Source organism: Acomys minous (genome assembly GCF_964271855.1).
Source record: "Acomys minous genome assembly, chromosome: 12".
In the NCBI taxonomy this organism is placed as follows: Eukaryota; Metazoa; Chordata; class Mammalia; order Rodentia; family Muridae; genus Acomys; species Acomys minous.
The window spans coordinates 23,521,072-23,544,529 of record NC_140493.1 but is presented as its reverse complement, the minus strand read 5'-3'; the positions used below and the strand labels follow the sequence as shown (position 1 = coordinate 23,544,529).

The following is a 23,458-nucleotide window of genomic DNA, read 5'->3' as shown; positions in this document are numbered from 1 at the left end:
CACTTTGTAGACCAGGCTGGCCTCGAACTCACAGGGATCCGTCTGCCTCTGCCTCCTGAGTGCTGGGATTAAAGGCCAGCTCCACCAGGCCCAGCTAAAGAAAATCTTTGTAGCCAGAGGAAAATGACCATAGTTAAGGCTATGTGCCTTACTGGCTACATATTTTATTGTTTGTTTGTTTTCGATACAGGGTCTCACTCTTTAACCCAGGCTGGCCTAGCACTCAGCTCAGGAATTCACACTTATCCTCCTGCCTTGGGCTCCTAATTGCTGGGATTACAAGTGTGTTCCATCAAGCCAAGCTTGCATGTATATTTTATATCGGTGAAAGATTTGTGCATGTGCTTGTGTGGTTTGCATGTGTGGTAGATACGTGCATGTGTGGAGATGCACACAGTCATGCACATGGATTTGGAAGCCAGAGGAGCACATCAAGGATCTTCGACTGCTCTCGGTCTTATGCCTTGAGGCAAATCTCACTGACCCACACGTTCTCTCTTGGCCAAGCTGGATGAGCAGCAAGCGCTCCGCATCCTCCTGTCTTCACCCTGCAATGGTGGGAGCAGGCATGCACAGACATGTGAGTGCTGGGGATTTGAACTCAGGTCCTTCTGCTTTCAAAGCACGTGCTCTTAAGCATCGAACCACGTCCCCAGAGGACTCCAGCTCCTACACACACACTTTTGTGAGATCCGGAGCTCTCACGTCACTGGACCTAACTGAAACAGTTAGACTACAGCACAGATAGGCTGTCACTAACTGAAACAGTTGTAATAGACACAGCAGGGATAGGCTGTCACTAACTGAAACAAAATAGGCTGTCACTGACTGAAACAGTTATAAGACTACAGCAGCTAGAGACTGTTACCACCAAGGTTCCTGTTGGGGTCTGAATGCTTGCCCTAAATCTCATAGTGAATTAATTGTCTTTGGCTGGGCATAGTGGTGTAGGCCTACCACTCTAGGGCATGGGAGGTAGAGGCAGAAGGATCGAGAGTTCAAAGTCATCCTTGGCCACCTGGTAAATGGAGGCCGGCCTGAGCCACTGTAGACTTACGCTCACAACAAAAATTGCCATTGGGTCAAATTACACAGCGCTGGACCCTGAAGAGGCCATTAGGCCACCTAGTCATCAGAATGGGCTCCCGATAAAGTGGATGAGCTGGGCCCCATCTCCTCTCTGCCTGCATAGGCTCTCTGTTCTCAGCTACCCTATGGCACAGCACAAGGTGACAGGGACATCCTAGCCTCCAGGACACAGAAAGTAAACCTCTCTTGCTAGTGCTTTGGTTAGTCCATGGTGGAAAATGGACTGCTCTCCCCCTGCCCCCCCCCCACTCCTCCTTTCCCCATCCCCCACCTTCCCCACCCCCGCTTCCCATTGTGGTACAGACAGCGTGGTCCTGTTGTGAGCATCCTAATGAAAAGGCCTGTATGGCAAAGCACAGTTGTCTCCAGCCCACACACACACACACACACACACACACACACACACACACACACACACACACACACGGCCTCAAGCGGCACATGTGACCTTGGCCTTGGATCTGACCCCACTTTACCCTAAGAGTGGACAGGTCAGTGGCACCACCTCCTTACAGCCCGGTAAGAGATCTGAGCCAGAGGCATGGGCACGGGCAGGCAGATCAGCCCCTTTTAGGATTCTGACTTACAGAAACTGTGAGATAGATAGATAGATAGATAGATAGATAGATAGATAGATAGATAGAAAGACAGAAAGAAAGGCAGGCAGACAGACAGACAGACAGATAGATAAATAGTCTCTTTACAAAGCTCTAACTTTTCTGGAACTCACTATATAGTCCAGGCTGGCCTTGAACTCATAGAGCTTTACCTCTCTGGAATTAACGCCTGGTGAGAAATCTTTTCTTTATCTTAAATCCCTACACTTGGGTTGATTCATTCCCCGGGAATAGATAAATACACAGTGCCAGGTGATTACTATCTAAAGCTTGGAGAGAGAAACACTGCTCGGGATGGTAAAGGATCCTCAGATCCGAGCGTCCCCGTACACAGCTGTGTCCTGATTGGGTTTGGTTTTGAGAGGTTTAATGGGTTTATTTTTCCATGGAGTATGAACGTTGGTGTCAGTGTCTAAGTGTATGCATGTTCGCCTGTGTGTGGGCATGCATATGTGTAGTGTGTAAGGGTGAGCATGTATGTGTAGGGGTCCGAGGCTGACCTGGGACAGCTTCCTCAATCACTCACCACCTTATATGCTGAGGCAGTTTGGGCTCACCTGCAGGCCATGGGCCCACTGGACTCTGTGGGCTCTCAGGATGTGAACTCCAGCCTTCGTGTTTGAACAGCAAGTGTTTCATCAGCTGAGCCCTCTCCCCAGTTCCTGTTTTTGAAATGGGACTCTCACTATGTAGCCCAGGCTGGCCTGGAACGCTTCACCCCCCCTCCCCCGCCCCAGTGCTGAGGACCGAACCCAGGGTCTTGTGCTTGCTAGGCAAGTGCTCTACCACTGACCTGGAACTCTTGATCCTCCTGCCTCAGGCTCCTGAGCACCTGAGTAGATGAACCCTTATACACCCCTCTGTGTCGGTGCTTGCCCCCAGCCCAGGGCACAGTGCCTAGTGAATAAAGCAGAACAGAACTAGCAGTGAGGACCCGGGTTCAATTCCCACTGTCCACATGGCAGTTCACAACTATCTGTTGCCATAGTTTCAGGGGATCCATTGCCTTTTTTTTTTTTTTTTTTTTTTTTTTTTTTTTGCCACTGCAGGCACCAGGCATACGTTTAGTGCACAGGCCTACATGCAAGCAGCCATACACATAAAATCAATTTTTATAAATTGATTTTTTTGAGCCGGGTGTGGTGGCATACGCCTTTAATCCCAGCACTCAGGAGGCAGAGGCAGGCTGATCGTTCTAAGTTCGAGGCTAGCCTGGTCTACAAAGCTAGTCCAGGACAGCCAAGGCTAACACAGAGAGACCCTGACTTGAAAAACCAATAACCAAAAACCAAAAAAAGAAAAAAAATGATTTTTTTAAATTAAAAAACTTGAAGCATTTTGGAGTTAGAGGCCCAGGATATCATGTCTGCTGATCCCAAAGGGGCACTTGGTCCTTTGCCTTCCAGTACCTTCTGCCCACAGGCCGTTGGGGGACTTTAGTCCTGAGACACTGGAAGTCCCTGCCTATCTCCCCCCCCACCCCCTTCTCCTCCCAGAAAACAAACAGATCCACACCTCCAGGATAACATCCTGCTTCCTTCCAGGCCACACCACACCAACATCTTCCTTCAGAGGGACAGGGCAGAAAGGCAGGGGAAGCTGGCCGGGGTGGGAAGACAGGAAGAGCTGGGCAAACTTTAGGTCCCAGCTCTGCCATCGACAACCTGAGTGGCTGCGAAGGATCACTTAGACTCTTGGTTCCTTCGTCTGGGAGATGGAGCTCAGAGCATCTTGAGGGACTCCCGGTGGCTCACTGCTGTAATCACAACATTCTGGAGGCTGAGGCAGGAAGCTCACTATGAGTTCTAGACTAGCCTCCACTACATAGTGAATCCCAGGCCAGCCTGAGTTACTGTCTTAGTCAGGGTTTCTGTTGCTGCCATGAAAACACCATGACCAGGAGCTGGAGAGATGGCTAGGAGGTTAAGGGCACTGACTGCGCCTCCAGAGGTCCTGAGTTCAATTCCCAGCAACCATATGGCGGCTCCCAACCATCTGCAATGTGATCTGGTGCCCTCTTCTGGCCTGCGGGTGTATGTGCAGCCAGAGCACTGTATACATAATAATAAATAAATCTTTAAAAAAGAAAGAAAGAGCCGGGCGTGGTGGCGCACGCCTTTAATCCCAGCACTCGGGAGGCAGAGGTAGGTGGATCGCTGTGAGTTCGAGGCTAGCCTGGTCTACAAAGTGAGTCCAGGACGGCCAAGGCTACACAGAGAGACCCTGTCTCGAAAAACCAAAAAAAAAAAAAAAAAAAAAAAAAAAAATAAAAAAGAAAGAAAGAAAGAAAACACCATGACCAAAAGACAAGTTGGGGAGGGAAGAGTTTATTTAGCTTCTACTTCCAGGTCATAGTCCATCCTTGGAGGAAGTCAGGGCAGGAATTCAAACAGGGCGGGAACATAGTGGCAGGGGCTGATGCAGAGGCCATGGAGGGTCACTGGTTACTGGCTTACTTCCCATGGCTTGCTCAGCCTGCTTCCTTGTAAAATCCAGGACCACTAGCCCAGGGATGGTACCACTGGGCCCTCCCACATTGATCACTAATTGAAGAAATGCCTTACAGCTGGCTCTCATGGAGGCATTCCCTCAACTGAGGCTCCTTCCTCTCTGATAACTCTAGCTTGTGTTAGGTTGGCACACAAAACCAGGCAGTACAGTTACCCAGCAAGATTTTGTTTGTTTTTTTTTTCTTTTTTTTTTTCTTTTTTTTTTTAGTATATGTGCTGCCGAAGCCAGCACCGTTTTTCATTTTTCAAGACAGAGTTTCTTTGTGTAGCTCTGGCTGTCCTGGAACTTACTCTGTAGACCAGGCTGGCCTCGAACTCACAGAGATCTGCCTGCCTCTGCCTCCCAGAATGCTGGGATTACAGGCGTGCGCCACCACGCTGAGCTAAATTTTAATTAAAAGTATATTAGTTACTTTTTGGGTTGCTGTGTCCAAAATACCTTCCAGAACAGCTTGATCAGTGTGATGGTTAATGCTGACTGTGAACTTGACAGGGCCTAGAACAGCAGTTCTCAACCTGTGGGTGGAGATCCCTTTGGTGGTTGCGTGTCAGATATCCCTCACATCAGAAATTTACATTACGATTCGCAACAGTGGCAAAGTTACAGTTATGAGGTAGCAACAGGTAAGTTATGGGTCCTGAGCTGCACAAAAAGGAGAAATGAGCTGGGTACCAGTACTTACCTCTCTCTGCTTCCTGACTGCAGACTGCAGGAGCAGCAGCATGAGCTCCTGACTGCATACCTTTAATCCCAGCCAGCACTTGGGAGACAAAGACAGGCAGATCTCTGTGAGTTCAAAACCAGCCTGGTCTACACAGTAAGTTCCAGGACATCCAGGGCTATACAGTGAAACCCTGTCTCAAAACAAGCAAACAGTCCAAGAGTAGCCATCACAGCCAAATGTGGCAATGCATCTGTAATTCCAGCACTCGGGATGTGGAGGCAGGGGGATTGCCACAAGTTCAAAGTCAGGCCGTAACTTCATACTTAGACTGCCTCCAAAAATAAGGTCAGTATAGCTTAATTGGTTAGGGTGCTTGCTAGCATGTACAAAACCCATGTTGCTTTCTCCAGCCCTGCACAAACTAGGCATGGCGGCACACTCCTCCTGCAACCCCAGAACTTGGAAGAAGCTGGGGGGGAGGGGTCTAGAAGTTCAAGGTTACCCTTGGCTATACAGTCCATTTAAGGCAGTCCTGGGCTCTTGGAGACCTTGACTGGAAAAGATAGACGTCTTCCTTATTTGGTGTGGAGGATTCCTTATGAGGTTCCCCTGAGAGCGGAAGGCTATGTGTCCAGCAAGGTGATGGGCACAAATCTACCATGAACTGTAAGAAAAGCACCCAGCAATGCTGGCTGTAGCTGGCCAACGCTCTGCCCCCTCAGGAGGATGGGTAACCTTAGAGTCAGTGCCTGTCCTCATGGGCAGGGCATGGTGAAGGAGAAAGATGCCAGTGACTGACGTTTGTGATAGCAACACATCCGGCCGTGGGTGCAGGAGACCAATGGCTCATACCAGGAGGCCAGGCCCCTTCGTCAGCACTAGGGCCTGTGCTCTGTGTGTGCAGAGCTCTGTGCATATGTGAAACTCCTCTGCTCCCTCTGTTTTTCTTCAGGAGCATTAACCTCAGGACCTAGGAAGCCTTCCACCGCTGCGTGACCTTGGGTTGTGGGACAGTCTCTCTGTTTCATGCCGAGTGGGTGTTTGCTGTGGGCGTTGATTCCCAGGTCGTCTCGGGTGCTCAGGCAGCCTGTTCCTTCAGCCTGCTGAGCCAGCCAGCTCTGTCAGCACTCTTTGCTGTGGTTTGACCGAGCTTTTCCTTCAAAGCTCCTCTGGAGGACATTGACGCCACAGATGCTGGGGTTAGCAGGTGGTGAGGCTGGCTTGAAAGCATGGCCACCCAAGATGGCATCTGTGGCTTTATAAGAAGAGAAGGGACATGGCCTCGCACACTTGCCCCACCTGACCACATTAATGTCTGACACGAAGGGCCCAGCTGGATGTGGAGTCCTGCTCTTTCTAAAAGTTCCTTTTTAGTTTCCATCCCCAAATACCTGGCAAAACCAACCGAAGGAAGAAAGGCTTGTAGTTCAAGGGTGCACAGTCCATCATGGTGGAAAGGCATGCCAGCAGAGCTTGAGGCAGCTGGTCACATGACGTCCACAGACAGGAAGCAGAGAGAGATGCTGGTGCTCAGCTCGCTCACTTTGTCGTTTTGGATTCAGTCCAGGACCCCAGCCCATGGGAAGGTGCTGCCTGTATGTAATTAACACTGTAGAAACCCCCTCAGGCCCAGAGGTTTGCTTCCCTTCAAATGGATGATATTAGCCACCATATTCCATCCTTCCAAGTCTCCAGTACCACGAACTAAATAAACTTATATTCTTTTTTTTCCTCCCCCAGAGCTGAAGATCAAACCCAGGGCCTTGTGCTTGCTAGGCAAGTGCTCTACTGCTCAGCTAAATCTCCAACCCCTAAACTTTTACTCTTTATAAATCACCCAGTCTCTCATGTCTTGCTGTAGTCACTGGAGCAGACTAAGACAAAGACCCCCAGAGATTTGCTTCACAGGCCCAGAGATTGCCTTGTCTGGTCTCATTTCCAGGTTCTGGAATCTCTCCTGTCCTCACTGCTGGCCACCCTCCCCAGCCCTACAACCTGAAGAGCTCTTGGCTCATCCTGCCTTACTGGAATCTGGGCCTGGCCTTGAGGGAGAGAGAAACCAGGAGAGTTGGAAGAACGGCAGGGACCACAGCCACTCTCTTTCTCCGTCTCCATTCCTGCCCCACACTCCTCCTGCCACCTTGCTGTCCATGACAGCTCCCCATCCTGTCACTCTAAGCCATCCTGAACTTGGGACAGAATTCAAGATTTCCTCATGGCTCACAAGGGATATGCCATCAGGCCTATTTTCCTTGTAGCCTCATCTCACGCCCAGCTCCTTGGCCACTCGAACGTCTTGGTCTTGAGTTCAGGCTCTTCTCTCTATGTGCTGATCCCTCCATCTGGAACACCTCCTCAGCTGGACTCGGGTCTTTACTAGGCAGAGCCAGATTCAAAGGTAGGCAGAGGTGGTGACATACTGTACTCCCAAGCAGGAGGAGTGAGCTTGGGGAAGGTGTGGGCTAACTAGTGAGACTATAGCTAAAAATAAAATAAAAATAAAGCTAGGCACAGTGGTGCACACCTGTAATCCCAGTACTCTAGGAGGCAGAGGCAGGAGGATCTCTGTGAGTTTGAGGCCAGCTTGGTCTACAAAGGGAGTCCAGGACAGCCAGGGCTAATACAAAGGGACCTTGTCTTGAAAAACAAAAAAAAAACAAAAAAACAAAAACACATAAAAAAGGGAGACAGGAACAGATGGATCTCTGTGTTTCAGGCCAGCCAGGGCTACATAGTGAGACCTTGTCTCAAACAAAACAAAAAACAAAAACTCAATGTGGATAACACCAGAGATTCACTTCTGGCCTTCACACACATGTGCACATTGTAGACTGCATGTGTGCATCTACTTGCAGGGCAGGAAGGAAGGGAGGGAGAGAAGGAGGGAAGGAGAGAGAGAGAGAGAGAGAGAGAGAGAGAGAGAGAGAGAGAGGGAGGAAGGTTCTAGAATAAGAGTAGCTCTCTCTGGGACTGGAGCCTTAGGCCAGAGCCTGGCTCCTCTTCTCAGGCCCAGGCCACCCAATATTCTGTGCACAATGAACTCCTCTATTCCTTGGTGTCCCATCTCTGCCGAGAGAGAAAGGAGATATGTAGGGGCATCAGAGATGGTATCTAGATTACAGCCTGACCCACATGCCCAGCCCTTGGCAAACTCCAGAGCAGCTAAGTGCCTATCTGAGTCAGTAGGAGACAGGCAGTCACCTGTCTCCCTCATGTGACAAGCAGAGGGACCCACCCAGTATGGCCCTAGTCACAGGGAGCTTCCCCCAGCCAAGGCCTCTGGTCCCCTTCCAGCACCCAAGGCCACCAGCAAGCTCTCTCTCCTATGGAGAGCTGTCCCTGGGGCTCACAGTTGGCCTGTGCCCACACGGAACCCATAGGTGCCATGTTAGTCATGATCCCCTAGTGGAACAGAACCAACAAAACAAGAGGACCATCAGATAGCTTACAGACTAAGGGCTGGATGGTACAGCAATGGCCATTTCCATACTAGAGAGCCCGAGAGCCCTGTAGCGGCTCAGCCCACTGGGCTGAATTCCTCAGCAGTCCTGACCTGGTGCTGAAGGCCTGGAGGACTTCTGGAAAGCCACTGGTCTTCAGCCCAACGTCAAAAGTCAGAGAAGCTAGATTGTAAAGTCTATACAAGATGGTGCGGGCCCGGCGTGGTAGCGCACACCTGTAATCCCAGCACTCAGGAGGCAGAGGTAGGTGGATCGCTGTGAGTTCGAGCCCAGCCTGGTCTACAAAGTGAGTCCAGGACAGCCAAGGCTACACAGAGAGACCCTGTCTCAAAAAACAAAAAAGAAAGAAAAAGAAAGAAAGAAAGAAAAAAATAAAAGATGGTGGTAGCAAGGACAAGATGGGTGCACTGGAAAGAAGCAGGACTGGGCAGGCAAAGATAGTGTAGCTCTCTCCTCTGGGCTGCTAGAAGCTGCCACCACCCTGAGGGAGGGTCTCTTCTCTCCACTAATAGTCCCCAGAAATACCCTCACAGGACCAGCCCGAGGCAGGCCTCTAAGTAGACTCCACTTCTAATCAAGTTGACGATTGTCACAGCTGCCCTAATAGGGAGATACTTAATCTTTACCATCAGCGTGACTCATTTTAGAGTCATCCAGGAGATACACTTTTGGTAGCGCCTGAGGGACTTTCCCGAGAGGTTTGATTGACAGGGAAGATGCATCCTGAATGTGGGCAGTACCACCTCGTGGACTGGGGTCCCTAATGCGTAGAGAAGGAGAGAAGGAGGAAGCCAACTGAGCTCTAGCACTCATCTGTTTCCTGACTTGGGCGTGACCAGCTGGCTCATGTTCCCGAAGCGTGACTGTCGCCGCCATGATAGGCAGCATCCCCTCAGTCAGCAAAATAACCCTTTCTACCCTTAAGTGGTTTTTGTCTCGTCTCTTGTCACAGCGGTGAGGAAAGTAAGTGACACACACAGTTTGCCATTTATGTCTTCTTGCCTCTTCTCCCACAAGCATTTTCCCCCCCATAAGTTAGGGCCCTGTTTCCACATTCCCTTTGTTTTGTTTGCTTATTTTATTTTTATTTTTATTTTTTCAGTTTTTCAAGATAGGGTTGCCCTGTGTAACAGCCCTGGCTGTCGTGGACTCCTTTTGTAGACCAGGCTGCTTCCTTTGACCCTCACCTGCCCTCTGAATGACTGTCACTATACTCATTGAATGGATAGGGAAACTGAGGCTCAGAGATGTCGAGAGCCTTGCCAGGGGCACACAGCAGGAGAAGCAGAGTGGGGCCAATCGCTCCTGACGCTTAGCCGACTTCAGAGGATGAGCATAGGAGTCTAGAAAGAGCTTCCATCTTGGACATCAGGAAATGGACAAGGCTGTGTCCCTCCACCGAAGCCCCAAACCAAAAGAAAGGCGGGAGAGAGGGAGGGAGGGAAGAAGAATGAAAGAAAGGAAGGAGGGACGGAGGAAGGGAGGAAAGAAGAAAAAAGAAAGGAAGAAGCTGCAGTAGTGGCGCACGCCTTTACTCCCCCAGCACTTGGGAGGCAGAGGCAGGTGGATCTACAAAGTGAATCCAGATAGCCAGACACAGAGAAACCTTGTCTCGAAAAAAGAAAACAGAACAAAACAAACATGGAAGGAAGGAAGGAAGGAAAAAATCAAAGTCTGTAGGACTCTGAGAGTCCCTGAAATAAATAGATCCAGGTCTTTGGGAAATGTCCACTTCACAGATCTGTTCTCATTTTTCAGAGTGGGACACAGGATTTGGGTTCCAAAATACCATTTATTATTATGTTTTTTCGAGACAGTGTCTCTCTGTGTAGCCCTGGCTGTCCTAGACTCACTTTGTAGACAAGGCTGGCCTCGAACTCACAGCGATCCGCCTGCCTCTGCTTCCCGAGTGCTGAGATTAAAGGTGTGCGCCACCACCGCCCGGCCCCAAAAATACCATTTTTAAATGTTAAAAAAAAATTTTTTTTTTCTGAGACAGGGTTTCTCTGTATATCCCTGGCTGTTCTGGAACTCACTCTATAGACTAGGCTTTTCTCTAACTCACAAAGATCCTCCTGCGTCTGCCTCTGGAGTGCTGGGATTAAAGGTGTGGGCCACCACCGCCTGGCTCGGACTCTATTTCTTAGCATCTGTGCCCCCACAGACTGGGTGGAAGGAATTCCTCAATTGGAAGCTATTTGCAAGATTTGTACTGCACAGAGCTGCACAGGGCTGGAGGAGAGAACGTATGCAGTGGGTGTGGCTTTCCAAGTCTGGCACAAGGCAGGTGTGCCATGGCTCCTGGCTAGCAGGGCTGGCACTGGTGGAATGGTCAAAAGCCTGTCACTGTATCAGGAGATCATTACTATCAGACACCCGTCCAGCCTACCAGAGGTGGCACTCAGGCACTCTCCCTGGAACCCTGGCAATACCGCCCCCTCCCTCCCCAGCTGCAAAGGGAGGGGTGGATGTGACCACCTGCCCGCCCACCTAGCATCAAGAGGATCTTGGGGGTCTCAGTTTTCCCTCTGTCACCTGCTCTTGCCCTACGAAAATCTCACAGACTAGAGTTTCCACTGCCTTGCCCTTGTCGCTGCAGAATTTGAGAATTTTCCAGCCACTCCCTCTCCTTCCCTCTGTGCCTTCGGCCCAGCCAAGAGGAAAGGACCTCACTGCTAGATTATCTCAGTGTGTTTCCTGCAGAGGATGGACAGACACCAGTTTTTTGTTTTTTAAGATTTATTTAGCTGGGCATGGTGGCACACACCTTTAATCCCCCAGCAGGCAGGCGGATCGCTGTGATTTTGAGGCCAGCCTGGTCTACAAAGAGCGTCCAGGACAGCCAAGTCTAACACAGAGAGACCCTGTCTTGAAAAAAACCAAAATTACCAAAAACAAACAGACAAACAAAACAAACAAACAAACAAGCAAACAAACCAAAAAACCCCACAAAATCCCAGCACTTGGGAGGCAGAGGCAGGCGAATCGATGTGAGTTCGAGGACAGCCTGGTCTACAAAGTGAGTCTAGAACAGCCAGGGCTGTTATTTATACAGTGTTCTGCCTCCATGCTACAGGAGGGCACCAGATCTCATCACAGATGGGCATGAGCCACCATGTGGTTGCTGGGAACCAAACTCAGGACCTTTAGAAGAAGAGACCGTGCTCTTAACCTCTGAGCCATCTCTCCAGCCCCAGACACCTGTTTTATTTTGTTGTTTGTTTGCTTTTGGGACAGGGTCTTCTATAGGCTGGACTCTCACGGAACATTTACTTGTTGGTTTGTTTGTCTGTTTTGAGACAAGGTCTCTTTACATAGTCCTGGCTGTCCTGGAACTCACTTTGTAGACCAGGCTGGCCTCAAACTCCTGCCTCTGTCTCCTGAGTGTGCCTGCCTGGCTTGCCTGGAATTCTATATAGCTAAGGCTGGCCTTTGGATTCCTGAGCCTCCTGCCACAACCTCCCAGGTGCTGAGATGGCAGACATCAGCCACCACACCATCTTCACAAGGGGCAAAAGGTTGAAATGCTCCAGCATCTGTCAACAAACGAAGACAAAAACCAAAACTTATCCACACAGTAGAACATTATTCAACCATGAAAAGGTGCTGACTGCTGGCACCTGCTCCCACAAGGAGACGCCTTGACAACACAGCCAGTGTAAGCAGGAAGATGTAAAAGGACACCCCATGTACCTTTCTGCTATGAAATATTTACAATGGGCTATTCATGGAACCAGGAAGTAGATTAAACACTGGCAGGGTCTTGGGGGAAGGGAGAGCAGGGAGTCACTGCTTAGTGGCTTTGGTTTCTGCTTGCAAACAGATAATGGCGACAGCAGTCTACACTGTGGCTTTAAGCAGTGCCCCTGAATTGTGCCCCTTCAAATGCTTAGAGTTGGAAGCCGGTTAGGAGGCTGGTGCCTGCTGCCAGCACACTGGAGGCTGAGACAGGGCAACGGCAGTCCTGCCTGATCTTGGCTATCAGCTTGACTGAATCTGGAGCCAACTGTGAAACAAGCCACTGGGTACACCTGTGTGAGACCTTCCTGACCCCGTTATTTAAAGTAGGAAGACCCTCCCTAAACATGGCTGCCCCTTTCAGCGCTGGTCCTGGTGAAGGAGGTTAGAAGGAAATGGTTTTACTCTTTGCCTTGCTACCTTGGTCTCGATGGTGAGTCGTCCACTCTGTTGCTATGACCACTGCTGCCCTTCTTGGCTGACACCAGCTTCTTCAGGCTTCCAGAATGGAAGGAAGACCAGCAGTTCTCCGGGAGTCCTCCAGCCCTCCCGCACCAGATCAGACTGCTGTCACAGAAGCTCTGGCTTCTCAGGCCTTTCAGCATGGAGACGGCCATTGTTGGACAATGTAACCTGTGTCTACTCCCTGAAAAAATCTTGTCTAACATGACCTGTAAGCCAATCCAATAAATGCCATTTAAATGTACATTTGTGGGCTGGAGAGATGGCTCAGAGGTTAAGAGCACTGACTGCTCTTCCAGAGGTCCTAGTTCAATTTCCCAGCGACCACATGGTGGCTCACAACCATCTATAATGAGATCTGGTGCCCTCTTCTGGCCTGCAGGTGTACCTGCAGGGAGAACACTATATATAATAAATAAATAAATCTTTTTAAAAATGAATAAATATATACTCATTCTATTTGTTCTCTTTGGGGCAGGGGAGTGGAATTGGAGACACGGCCTCACTGTGTGGCTTTGGCTGTCCTGGAACAGTCTGTAGACCAGGCTGGCCTCGAACTCACAGAGATCCGCCTGCCTCTGGCTCCAGCGTTCTGGGATTAAAGGCGCGCGCCACTACTGCTTGTCTTCATTTTGTTCGTTATCTTCCTCTATAGAACCCTCAGTAATACAACTGCCATGAGTTTGAGGCCAGCCTGGTCTACAAAGTCAATTCCAGTCTAGCCTGTGCTACAAAGTGAAACTTTATTTCAAAAAACAAAAACAAAAATAGTTAAGATATATTTACTGCCATTTAAATTTTAATGATGTAATTATTATTATTTATTTATTTATTGGGTTTTTTTTTTTTTTGAGACAGGGTTTCTCTGTCTAGCCTTGGCTGCTCTGGTCTCACTTTGTAGATCAGGCTGGCCTTGAACTCACAGTGATCCGCCTGCCTCTGCCTCGATAGTGCTGGGATTAAAGATGTGCACTATCATGCCAGGCACTTAATGATGTAATATTTAAAAAGAACATTTTGTACGTTAATTAGGCAAGCTGTACAGCATATAAATAATATACCAGTGAAACAGTTCTACAAATTAGGGGTCAGGGCTGAAGTTCACACAAAACCAGCTTCTCCTTGCAGGACCCAACTCTGGGCCTCTTTCTTCTGTTGCTAGAGATCAGACCTGGGGCTTTAACATGCCAGGCAAGGGCTCCACCCCTGAACTGCATCCCAGCCCAGGCCTCAGCTTTGAAGTCTGCAGTCCTGCCACAGAACTCAGCCACCACCTCTTAGGACCAATGGCGCAAACAGATGCAGGAATCAGGAGAGAGAAAGTGTTTACTGCCACCTGGTGGCCACTAAGAGAATAAGCTGGAAGGAAAAACAGCTTGTAAATGTCAGGGTGTTGGCCTTAAAAAAAAAAAAAAACAACAAAACTCTCCGGGCCTTTAATCCCAGCACTCAGGAGACAGAGACAGGGGGATCGCTGTGAGTTTGAGGCCAGCCTAGTCTACAAAGCATGTCCAGGACAGCTGAAAAGCTACACAGAGAAACCCTGTCTCATAAAACCAAAACCAAAACAAAACAAAGTTGAAACATGCATGAGACTAGAAAAATACTTCATGCAGGCTAGAGAGATGGCTCAGAGGTTAAGAGCACTGACTGCTCTTCCAAAGGTCCTGAGTTCAATTCCCAGTAACCACATGGTGGCTCACGACCATCTATATTGAAATCTGGTGCCTTCTTGTGGCAGGCAGGCTCACATGTGGGCAAAATACTGTATAAATAATAAATAAATCATTTTTGTTTGTTTGGGATTTTTTTTTTGAGACAGGGTTTCTCTGTGTAGCCTTGGCTGTCCTGGACTCTCTCTGTAGGCTGTCCTCGAACTCACAGTGATCTGCCTGCCTCTGCCTCCTAAGTGCTGGGATTAAAGGTATGCACCACCACACCTGGCTTAATAAATAAATCTTAAAAAAGAAATATTTCACGGTTTGGAGAGATGGCTCTGCAGAGGACCAGCATTTGATTTCCAGTATCTATCTCAGGTGATTCTCAGCCATCTGTAGCAGCAGCTTAAGTATCTAACACCTCCTCTGGCATCCATGGACACTGCACACACACGCAGACATACATAACAATATAATAAAACAAGTCATTTTTTTACAAAGGGGAAATGCCTCTCATGTTTATCTTGTTCTATTGCTGTGAAGGGACACCATGACCAAAGCAATGCTTATAAAAGACAGCACTTGACTGGGCCTTGCTTACAGTTTAACCGAGTTAGTCCATGACAGTCATGGTGGGAATCGGACAGGCTTGGTGCTGGAGCAGCAGCGGAGACCTTTACAATCTGATCTGCAGGCACAGAGAGACACTGAGCCTGGTCTAGACTTTTGAAACCTCAGAGCCCACTGCAGGTCCTGGGACACACCTCCTCCCACAAGGCCACACCTCCTAATCCTTCCCAAACAGTTCCACAAAAGGCATTCAAATATGTGAGCTAGGGGGCTGTTCAAACCACCACACTCAACCTAAAAAGAGAAACAAGTCGTACCTCTATAGAGGAAGTTTAATTCAGAACATGGCTGCTCTGGCAGGAGATCACATCCAAAGACCTTCTGGGTCTGTGTGGTCCGGCTGGAATACAAACATGCCTTTAATTCAGGAAGCAGAAGAAAGCAGATCTGAGTTCAAGGCCAACCTGGTATAGAGCAAGTATCAGGTAAAGAGAAGCTTAGGTCCAGGCGTGGTGGTCCACGCCATTAATCCCAAACAATGAAGGTAAAGTTAGTTTGTAGAAGGAAACACCCATATTTGAAAGTGATGTCTAATTGAGTGGCAGAAAAAGTGATCCAAGAAAGATCTGACCAAGAATGATAACGTCTAGCTCTCACAAGAACAGGCAGGAGAGGGAAGCTACTTAAGGAGAGAGAGAGAGAGAGAGAGAGAGAGAGAGAGAGAGAGAGAATGAGAGAGGAGGCAGTTTTACAGGGAGAGTTTTACAGGGAAAGGTTGAATGCGAAAACAAGCTAGACACAGGTGAAGACAGAACGAGCCAGAGAATGAGAAGGAGCCAGAAGATTAGAGCAGATTGCTGGAGTTAGTTTGAGGCCAAGCAGAGCAATTCAGGGGCCGAGAGAGAAGCCAGATTGAATAAGTCAGCTGGGAGAGGAGTTTGAGCCAGAACAGCTGACTTGACCCAGCCAGCCCAGAGCTCAGAAAGAACAAGTAAGGCTGGGTTTTTTCAGCGGTCAATCTCAGAGGCTGGAAATATTTAGGCCCAGGTTAGATTGTACAGAGGCTAAGCTTCCAGTACTTGGCCTAGGCTAGCAGACAGAGGCAGTGAGCCTCCCAGACAACAAGTGAAACAGACGAATCAAAGCTCCTTTTACATACGGCAGCCTCCAGGACCCTGCAAGTCCACACCACCTCATGACCTCTTCCAGGAACATTTAACAGCCACACACGAAAGAGCAAGTCCACACACTGTGCTGCACCCGGGTTCTATTCTTTCTTAATCTGGTGTGGTGACGCACACCTATGATTCCAGAACTCAGGAAGTAGAGACAGGACGAGATCTGCCTCAGGTCCATAGCAAGATCAGCCTGGTTACCTGAGGCCCAAACAAGCAATACACAAATATGTAAAAACAACATATTCTGAACCCTGTTCCACAGTTACCCTGAACCATTTTGTCTTTGTTGTTTTGGTTTTTTGTTTTTTGTTTTTTTGAGACAGAGTTTCTCTGTGTAGCCTGGATGTCCTGGAACTTGCTCTGTAGATCAGGCTGGCCTGGAACTCACAGCGATCTGCTGCCTCTGTTTCCTGAGTGCTGGGATTAAAGGCATGTGCCACCACCGCCTGGCCATCCCTGGACTTTTTGTTTTGTTTTGTTTTTTAATTTAATTGTGTGTATGTATGTATATATGTGAGAATTGTGCACCACATGTTTGCCTGGTGCTTTCGGAACTCAGAAAAGGAATTAGAGTTACAAACTGTCGTGAGCTGATGTGTGAGTGGTGGGAATTGAATATAGCAAGTGCTCTTAACCACGGAGTCATCATCTCTCCAGACCCTACCCTGGGCTGTGTTGAGCCAGTCTCCACTGCAGGATGCCTACGTTGTTTCTTTCTCATTTCTTTTTCTTTTCTTTTTTTTTTTTCTTTTTTTCTTTTTCTGAGACAAGGTTTCTCTGTGTAGTCTTGGCCGTCCTCAACTCACTTTGTAGACCAGGCTGTCCTTGAACTCACAAAGATCCACCTGCTTCTGCCTCCTTGAGTGCTGGATCTTTTTTACTTTCTTTCATTACTCTGTGTGTGTGTGTGTGTGTGTGTGTGTGTGTGTGTGTGTGTGTGTGTATGTGTGTGCACGCATTCGCGCGCCACACCACAACTATGGAGGCCAGAGGACTACTTTTGGGAGTCAGTTATCTTTTTCCGTTATATGGTTCCTGGAGATCAAACTCAGGCCCTCAGGCTTGGCAGCAAGTGCCTTTTCCTGCTGAGCCATCTCATCTCACCAGCCCTACTTAAGTTCTTTCTTTCTTTTTCTTTTCTTTCTTTTTTTTTTTTTTTTTTTGTTGTTGTTGTTGCTGTTTTTGTTTTTTGAGGCAGTGTTTCTCTGTGTAGCCTTGGCTGTCCTGGACTTGCTTTGTAGAACAGGCTGGCCTCTGCCTCTGCCTCCCCAGTGCTGGGATTAAAGGTGTGCTCCACCACTACCAGGCTCACTTAAATTGTTTCTAATCCCCAGCTTTGGTAAGCAAAGCTGCATGGTAATCCTCGAACCCAGAACTTTGGACATCGGTTTCTGGCAGGATCATCCACCGATACTGGAGATCAAAGTGAGAGCCTTATACTTGCTAGGCAAGGGTCCTGTCACTGTTAAACCTCTAGCACTTTTTGTGTGTTTTTATTTAGAGACAAGATCTCACTATGTCACTGGCTGGCCTGGAACCCACTCTAGGCCAGGGACTACCTGAGTAGCTGGAATGACAGGCCTGGGCCATTAGATTTGGCTACTCATAACATTTTCTGAAATATCTGTTATTGTCTTCATTTTGCTGATGAACACGTTGACACTCTGGAGAGGTAAGCACCCTTACCCGGGCAAATCCAGGCGTGACTCCAGCTTAGGCCACCAGCATGTCTGTGTGGATTAGAAAAAGGCAGGACCCACAGTAAGGGGAGGACGCTGCTAGATCAAAATGGGCTGGATTTCTGGGCTTGGGTGATCCAAAGAGTGCTGTGTGTTCAACCCTTCACCAAGGCTGTATGCAGTTCCTGGGCCTAATAGGATTACAGATTCAGATGTAAGCGATTGAGGGAAAAGTCATGGGTGTGCATCGGATTTGGACCAGTTGTTTGCTTTTTCATTCATTACAGCCTCTGCTGGGGGCACAGTCTAGGCATGCTGTAGGAAGCAAACAGACAGGGCTCTCATGTAACCCAGATTCCAGCCTTGCAATGACCAGCAGCCTAAAGTGTTCCATGAGAGAGAAGGAAGGAACACAGCAAGTCTGGGCTGTGAGAGCCCAGCTCTCAAAACATTTATTATTTTTTTGATCAGCTGTCCACAAAGGTTGATTGATCTTTCTCTTGTGGGAAATGCCATGAAATCTTTGCTAAGTGACAAGCATGCAGCACAAAAATGTGCACACACACACACACACACACACACACACACACACACACACACACACCCCAGTAGCATGGCAGGGAGATAGAGAAAAAAATCTTGTTCTGATTAACGTAAAATAATAAACTATGCTACATCAACCTGAAACCCCAGAACTTGAGAGTGAGTTAGAAAGACCACACATTAAAGAATTAGACTAGCTACATAGACCCTATCTTAAAACAAAACAAACAAACAAAAACCTAAAGAGACATCTACAAACCACACACATTGGTAGGTTAGCCTGGGTTTTGACTGTGGTTGTTTTCTTGTCTTGTTTGCTTTTTCTGTTTTGTTTTGTGTGTGTGTGTGTGTGTGTGTGTGTTTTTCCGAGACAGGGTTTCTCTGTGTAGCCTTAGCATGCACCACCACATCAGGCTTTGTTTGCTAGTTTGACACAAGGTTTCACTCTGCACCTCAAGCTGTCCTGAAAATCACCAGGTAGCTCAGGCTACCCTCAAACCCACAGTGAGCCTCCTGTCTCAGCCTCCAAAGCGCTGGGACCACACCACTACTTGCACTACCATGTCCAGCTTCAAAGTTCCCTATTTCCTTTCTAAATAAGTATGTAAGTTTACATTCAAAATTATTTGTATTGTTTAAAAATTTTAAAGATTATTATTGTTATTACTGTTGTTGTTATTATTGTTATTATTATCATTATTATTACTATTATTTTTAGTAGTAGTTTTTCAAAACAGGATTTCTCTGTGTAGCCTTGGATTTCCTGGAATTAACTCTGTAGACCAGGCTAGCCTCGTCAGTGCTAAGATTAAACGTGTGTACCACCATCACCTGAAGTTTGTTGTTGTTTTAGCTTTTCGAGACAGGATTTCTCTGTGAAGCCTTGGCTGTCCTCGACTCCACTGGAGCTGCAGTTACTGGTGACTGCGGGCCACCTGACATGGGTACTGAGAGCCAAACTCAGGTGCTCTGGAAGGGCAGCAGGTGCTCTTAACTTAGGAGCCATCTCCCCAGCCATTTTCTTTCTTTCTTTAGAAACACAACTCACTATGTATTCCTGACTGGCCTGGAACTTAGAGAGATCAGCTTGCCTCTGAGTGCTGAGGTTGAGGTAGCTATCTTGGATGGGATGGGGGAGTCAGGGAGGGACTCTCAGTAGAGTCCCAGCTGACCTAAGACTCTCTATGTAGTCCATGCTGGCCTCAATTGATTTTTTTGGTTGTTGTTGTTTGTTTGTTTGTTTTTTGAGACAGGGTTTCTCTGTGCAATAGTCCTGGCTGTCCTGGGACTCTCTTTGTAGACCAGACTGGTCTTGAACTCACAGACCTGCCTCTGCCTCCTGAGTGCTGGGACTAAAGGTGTGTGCCATTATGCCCCACTTAGGGACATCTTAAAAAAAAAATTGGCCGGGCAGTGGTGGGGCATGCTTTTAATCCCAGGCAGAGGCAGGTGGATCACTGTGAGTTCAAGGCCAGCCTGGTCTACAAAGCAACTCCAGGATACAGCCAAGGATATACAGAGAAACCCTGTCTCAAAAACAACAAAAACAAAAAACAAAAAACAAAAACAATAAATAAATAAATAAATTGAGCTACACACGGTGGCACACACCTTTAACCCCAGTACTCAGGAAGCAAAGGCCAGTGGATCTCTGAGTTCAAGGCCAGCCTGGTCTACACAGAGAAACCCTGTCTTGGGGGATAGGGACTGAGAAAACATCCAAAGGCTCTGGTTACTTAGAAGAGGCCAAAGATTTCTGTCAACTCTAATATTCTCTACACCTGTGGCAAATGTTCCATCCCCGCCCCCCAGTGCCTGGCAACTGTGACTGTGACAGAGAGGCAAGGAAGTCCTTTCCTGGAGCTTCTCCAAGTCTCTCCTGCTGTCCTTGGAGTCCTTGTCCGGCAAGGTGGCAGGGAGACAAAGTGCCAGATCCGGCAAAGGAGGGAGGTGAAGACAGGTGCTCTGCAGTTGCCTCCGTGCTCTGGGGACGGGAAGAGCAAGGGGTGCGACAGGCCCTGTACTTGGCGCTGTTTGCTGCTTTCTTTCATTGGAATCAGTAAATGCCAGTCTGGGGCTGTAGCTCAGCGGACAGAGGGCTTGTCGAGCATGGTTTGATAGCCAGCACCACATGAAACCTGGGGTGGAGCCAGCGGGATGGCCCAGTGAATGAAGGCAACTGCCACCAACCCTGAGCCTGGAACCCAAGGATCCACTCCTGAAAGTTGTCCTCTGTCCTCCATACATGCGCCATGGTGTATACTCATACATGTAGATAAGCACTTTTTTTTTTTTTTGGTTTTTTGAGACAGGGTTTCTCTGTGTAGCCTTGGCTGTCCTGGACTTGCTCTGTAGACCAGGCTGGCCTTGAACTCACAGCAATCCACCTGCCTCTGCCTCCCGAGTGCTGGGATTTAAAGGCGTGCACAACTACCAGCCAGCTGAACATAATACTTTTTAAAAGGTTTTGTTTTGTTTGAGATAGGGCCTCTCCATGTAGTCCTCACCGTTCTGGAACTTGCTATGTAGACCATGCCAATGCCAAATGACTATTTAATTATGTGTGTGTATGTATGCATACGTGTGCATCTGTGTGTGAGTACGCACACATGGCTGCAGGAGGCCAGAAGTGTCAGATCCTTCTGGGACTGGTATGGCAGGAGGTTGTGAGCCAATGTGCGTGCCTTGAACTGCACTTGGCTCCCCTGCAAAAGCAGTGTTTGCTCTTAAGACCTAAGCCATCTCTCCAGATCCAAAATGTAGTTTTAAAAAATTTAGATTAAAAAAGGGAGGGCCGGGGAGATGGCTCAGTGGTTAAGAGCCTTGGCTATTTTTCTAGAAGATTTGGGGTCAATTACCAGTTCCCAGATGCTGGTTCACAGCTGTCCATAGTTCTAGCTCCGGAGGATCCAACACCTTCCACCTCAGCAAAGCTCACTGTGGAGAGCTGGGCACTGGCGTCTTATTTTTTCAGTGTGTATTTATTGAACGAGACAGGGGAGAAGCTTCCCTGGCTTTCCTGGAATTCCTGGGTAGGCGTGAAATAAAACTGATGAAGACAGAACGGGAGGAAAGTGTAACAGATTTATTTAGTCAGTTTGCTTTGACAGGACGCTTTAGAAGGAGGCTGCAAAGACCTTAGGTGAGCCCTCCATTTTCACGCCTGGGTTTGACAAAGCAGTGACAGCTATGGGGAATGTACCCAGACAAGTGTGATCTGATGGCAGGAGCAAGAAGGGAGGCCCAGGCCCAGCCTCTTTTTCCTCCAGGTGTGAAGCAGCCCCTGCCCCCAAAGGAAGGTCTCACAGCCTACTATTAGCCGGACACAGGTAGGTGAAAGAACTTCCTTCGGATTGGTTTTTCCCCCAAAAGATTGGGGGGTTTTGTGAGAGGGCTAGGTTTTTGAGCAGCTATGGAGAGCGATGCTAGGGTCTATGACTAACCTTGGACATGAAGAATTCTAGCTTCTATGGCCTGCCTGGAAGGGACAGGGAGAAAGAAAGAAGAAAGGACGGCAGGCAGGGGAAGGTAAGTAGGCCTTCTCTGGCCTTCCTTCAGCTCCACATGCAATGAAGGGCTTTTCCAACAGGCCAGAGGCAAACATGGCGCCAGCAGGTCTTACCCTCCCTGCTTCCTCTCCCTTGCTAAACCATTAGATTACATCCCCAAAGCCAGCCACCAAGGTCTATGCCTGTATTTGGCTACTTCCTTTTGCCTAACTCATTCCTGGGGCTGATCACCAAGGTCCAGCAGTCAAAATTCATTATTTGGCTACACGGACTAGTGTCCAATCAGGACTCACCAACTCATCCTAACGGACTTCCTCTTTTCCTCCTTGCAAACCAGCCCTGCAGAGGTACTTGCTGCTGCCTTTGCCTGATCCAGAGGCAGCCCCCTGCTTGTCCCCAGCGGGGTAAATAAACACTCCTTTGAGGAGTTGGTGTCTGTGTGTGTGTTCTGTGCCGGCTCGAAGACTCCTTCAGTGTGGGCACGTGCCACGCTTTGAGGAGCCATGCTCTGAGTCCCACCACCTTCTGGACACCAACAACTGCTTTAGGTCTCAGGACATTGTGATGGTTAGAACTGTCGACTCATTGGGCATGCCTCAATAGGATTATCTTGACTTGAGTTTATTGAGGTGGGAAGCTTTGCCCACTGTGGGTGGCACCACCCCCTATTCTGATCCTGTACTGTGTATGTGGAGAAAGGGAGTTAGTTGCGTGGCAGCATGCATTCAACACTGTTTCTCGGCTGCAGATGTGATAGGCCCAGCTGTTTCAGGCTCCTGCCACCTTGATTTCTCCAACAAGACAAGACTGTACCCTTCAACTGTGAGCCAGAGCAAATATTATCTCCTTTGTTTTGGTTTTCTAGACAGGGTTTTGTTTGTTTGTTTTTTTTTCTGTGTAGCCCTGGTTGTCCTGGAACTCACTCTGTAGAGCAGGCTAGCCTCAATCTCAGAAATCTACCTGCTTCTACCCACCAAGTGATGAGATTAAAGGCGTGCACCACTAACGCCTAGTCTGCGGTTGTGTTTTATTTCTTTAACAATTTTAATTTTAATAATAAAGGAAGCAAGGAGAGCCAAGCCCATCTCACTCTGGCTTTTGCTGAGGGGCTATAAACACACATACCCACCTCCTGCATTTTATAGGTTGTGGGAGAGAATTAAACATCTCAGTGAGTGTTGGGTTCAAGAGAAAAAAAGACTGAAATGAGGTCACTGTGGTTCGGCAAGGTGAATCTAGATCCTCTCCAAGGCCACAGGCTCGCGGAACTGGATTCTCCAGTTCCTTGGTCTCAGAGGCTCTTTATCTCTTGCTGGCACAGACTGGTTGGAGAGGGGCACTATGGCCTCTTCCCCGGATGGCCGCCAGGGGCGACAGAGAGCAAACGACTGGGTAATCCTGAGAACTGCAGAACGGCGGAGGATGGTAAAAGCGGGCCAAAGAATTGACTACCAAAACAAACAGACAAAAAGAATCGTATACCTCGCATTGTTGCCACCTGAACCACCCCAAAACTAGACACTGACTTCATCACCATCCCAGTTTAGGGAAAGCGACTTTCTTGTTTTGCTACCGCCCCTCGGGCTTCCTCATTGCTTGTGAGTGTTATGTACTTTGAGATAGGGTATCCCACATTGGCCTTTAACTGATCATCTCCTGCCTCTGTCTGCCAAGTGCTGGCGTTACTGACGTCCGAGAACGCGCCCAGCTCCTCACCACCTTGTGAGATAGAAATCTAGCCTTGTCTGTCTCTCCAGTGCTGGTCACAGAATAACCCAA

General features: G+C 48.4%; 1 protein-coding gene across 1 annotated transcript in view; it reads right to left on the bottom strand.

Moving 5' to 3' along the window:
• LGALS2 (galectin 2) overlaps positions 1–23,458 on the bottom strand; it is a 346,473-nt gene that overhangs the window by 8,091 nt on the left and 314,924 nt on the right. The window lies entirely within an intron of this gene.